At 35.2% G+C, this 3,921-nt stretch overlaps 1 protein-coding gene across 2 annotated transcripts in view; it reads right to left on the reverse strand.

Moving 5' to 3' along the window:
• Positions 1-513: 513 nt before the first annotated feature.
• FOXP2 (forkhead box P2) overlaps positions 514-3,921 on the reverse strand; it is a 709,145-nt gene continuing 705,737 nt past the window's right edge. For both annotated transcript variants that reach the window (XM_079786232.1, XM_079786231.1), the window contains one exon: positions 514-3,921. This exon is cut by the window's right edge and continues 392 nt beyond it. The gene's annotated coding sequence lies outside the window, so the exon portion shown is untranslated.

Here is a 3,921-nt window from a genome sequence, read left to right on the forward strand (position 1 = left end):
TTTTAAGTTGATCATGTTGGATGGCCCATGAATGATGCTATAAATATCCAAATGGCCCTTGGCAGAAAAAAGGCTCCCCACCCCTGTTTTAATGGAAAGTATTTGACAAGCAGCCCCTACTTTTATTGACTTAATGGGAGTATTGGTTTATGAATCCACAACTCCTAAGAAAATGATTTAAACAAATGTGGGACATGTGTACACAAATATATGAGTTGGCTCTGGTAGTGAAGAATGGTGTCTCTGAAAAAATAAAATCCTAGGGGTTATAAATAGGTCAAAACGAATTAGATTTTTATTTATACTTCAGAAATGTAATCAAGTGAATGAAATGATTTCATATACATTTTTACATCCAAGAGCAGTGACACACTGTTCATACATTAATTCTATAGGAAAATGTACATCCTTCTTTTTTGTTGTTGTTAGGTTAAATCTGCCAAGTGTTCATGGACCGAAAAAAAAAACAAAAAAAAAAAAACACAAAAAAAACCCCACAAAAAAACACCCCCCAAAAACAACAACCTTTCATTGCAACCTGAATTGGTGAAATTAAAAAGGGTCAGCCATGTTCCTTTCAATAGCTTTATGGCATGAATAAAGCCGTTGTTCAAATGCCTGCTAATATTGGCATGTTTCGTATGAAGTCTCACAAATTCTCTAAAATGTGAATGTCCAATTTGAAAACTATGCAATAACCTAATGGATTTTGTGACTGAGTCTACCCAGGGACATTAAAGTCCAGGATGGTTTATTTTAAGTGTACTTCTGTAGCTCTATTTCTCGCTGACTATTCTTCCATTGCCTAATCAGAAAGAAATGCATTCTTATGAAGTTAAGCAGCTGTAGGCACAGAATGCTGATGACATTCGCTCCATATCTGAGTTGCCTAAAGAAAACCTAGTTAGCGGTAATTCTACCAAATACTTGTAACGTTCACATACATTTTTAATTGATTTTCAAACAGCGCTACTGCGGCCATGAATTTGACCACATAGAATATAAGCCTTAAGCCCCCCTAGGTTTAAGCAATTGTGTCTTTGTAGACTAAAACTATGTAAAATAAAATCTGATAACTCCCTGGTGTTAGAGGTAGACAGTTTTCTTTCAAATCCTAGGTTTGGTCTTTTATTTTATTCAGCAGTGAAAGCCATGAATACAGAACAAATAACACCTCTTACAATTCTCAACCATGACTTCTAACATCAGAGAATTCAAAGTATGAACATAGTACACAGTAATGAAAAGTATCAAAATTAGTTTACCTCAAAAAAGATAAATAAAACAGGTATATTCCACCAATACATAAACAGATGTTTGTGCTACAGTTAAAATTTGTTGTATACAAAAGATCATAGTCCCCGTAATCAGTTGGATAGAAGCAAGAATACATGAGCCATTTAAATTGTCAGACATTATGCTTTATAAGGTATGCACAGAAGTTCAAGCAATAAATACATACATTAGTTCAAAGCCTTACAATAGCTACGCAAAGCAGATGCAGAAAAGCAGATTTGCTATTACTAACAAGCAATGATATAAGTAAAAATTCATGAAATGCATTAAAGCAACATTTTTCTTAGAAAAAGTCTGGTCATTTATGGGTCCACCAACATTTTTACATAATATGCACAATTATCAAAATACAGACCAAGCATTTCAGAAAACTCCAAAAAACCTAAAATCTATTTTCAAAGCAATTGCAGTTTTGGAGGTTTTTCTGGTATAATGTGCAAGCAGCTATATTTTTTTATTGTATTCATATAAAACCCATGCAAAACTCTACAGGTATATGCATTCTGTGGCTGAGACTTCCTTTCAAAAGTTTTGTAACTGAGGTATGCATACTTTAGCATTGTAGTCTTAGGCCACCCTTCTGATGGTAGAGCTCTCACAGTTACTTTCAGTCCATCAAAACCTTTGAACATGCACATGAAAGACCCATTTTCCCTTCAGATAATCCTGACACGATCCTAGGTGACTGAAACGCATCTTTCACAATACCCATCCTTCTCTGGATACCGCGTGGTAAACTTCCCGTTCGTTCATCATGACCCAAAGACAACATAATGAAAAGTAGCAGTTACTGCGACGTTCTCACATTTCATGCAATCTGCCATAATTGTTCTAATTTTTTTCTTTTTTGTCTTTTTTGTCTTTTTCTTTTTTTTTCTTTTTGCAGAGGTAGAAGCTTTCAGAAAGCCATTTGGGTAAGTGGGAAAACCCTTTTGAAAGCCGTTATGTTCTTTTATTTGGTGTGATAGATGACTGGGTGTCTCTCTAACTCTATTTGCTGACTTCAGCAAAGAATAAATGATGAGCTTAGTTTGCAAGAACCAGCTCCATAACATGGAACTGGCACATATGTTAAGCTCTAGCAGCCACCTTCTGTCAAAACTGTTTGTAAAGCAATAACCATAATCAGGTTATGAGGTCCCTTGGTTGGGGGAAAAAGTATTCTCAAGACTTGGCACAGCACATGAAAAGCAACATGTAAAGTTTCTAGGTTTTAAGCAAATATCTGACTATGTTATTTCCAATACACCATAATGCATCATCATAGTTTTGGGGTTTGGAGATGTCAAGAAAACCAGCATTCCAACAATTTGGCCTGTGCAAGTCTTTGAAAGGGAGAGTATTGTTAGTGTTAATATCCCGTATAAGCAGAGGCAGAATTATATGTAACTTTGGTTTGACTGAAAATAAATACCATGGACTACAATTGCTATAATCTTTGCTTTCAGTGTAAAAACTCAGCTAGATCCCTTTAAAATCAATATGAAATTAATTTTTGGCTTTACTAGACCTTTAATGTTTGGTTCCTATTTTTTTTTCGTTATAACTTAAGTCTATAAAAATAGTACACAACAAAGGTTCAGACCATACAAGACATCTAACAACATGTATTCACCACCAAAAATAAGTGACTGGATTGGGAAAACAAAAGCACAGTGTACTATATATATATAACAATATGCAATCTGCATTTGCATCAAGTACATCATCCTTTTGGTCAGTGATCCACATTTGTTGCTTTCTAGCATATCATAACTTCCACTGTGGATTTTGTCCTCACCTCTGTCTTTAGTGAAAGCAAATCTTCATTGCATCTAGATGGACTTTTGGTCTCAGAAGATTACTCTGTGACTGAATTAGCTTTTTAGTTGTGGTTTTTGTCATATTTAATTCTTTGTTTAGGGCTAAATGAAAAGATCCCAGAGGTCGTCAGAAAACAGCAGGTAGTTCATGGAAAAGGTTCCTTTGTATTAATTGAAGTTACAGAAGGCTGACCAAAGCATGTGGCTGCTTCTGTCCTTGAGCTCTTGGCCATGGTTAGAGTTGGCTTTGGTTTGCAGCTGTAGCCTTTGACTGTGTTTGCAGGTAGACAAAGCTTTATCACAAGGAGGTAAAGAGTACAGTTGTAAGATCTATGCAGATATGCAAATGTTTCTATGGTGCTTGCACAGATAATGTTAGCTTAGGATTGCACTTTACATCTTAACACTAACAGCACAGACTGGAAGCCTAAGGTTTTAGATGGTTGCAACAGTCTAATTACTGCGTTTTGTAATTACTAACTTATGTCATTTACAGTTGGTGGCACCAACATAAAAACTAATGTTCTGTTGTTCAAAATTCAGCTAGATACAAGCAGTGACACTAATTTCTGGTACTACTCCTGTGCAAATTAAAAACAATAGCAACAAGTTGAACTTGACCAGCAATTGTTTCTAACATTACAACTACTGAATGCTGGAAAATTCACATTAATGAAACTAACACTATTTTTGGCAGTATATGAGGCGTGTTTGCTTTTTACAAGACATGTATCCTCATATTCAGTCATTTCATGAACCCTTAAGAGCCACATTTTTAAGTGGGCAAAGCCATTATAGAAAGAACAGTTCTTTTTTTTCTAAG

Source organism: Cnephaeus nilssonii (assembly GCF_951640355.1).
Source record: "Cnephaeus nilssonii genome assembly, chromosome: 12".
Lineage (NCBI taxonomy): Eukaryota > Metazoa > Chordata > Mammalia > Chiroptera > Vespertilionidae > Cnephaeus > Cnephaeus nilssonii.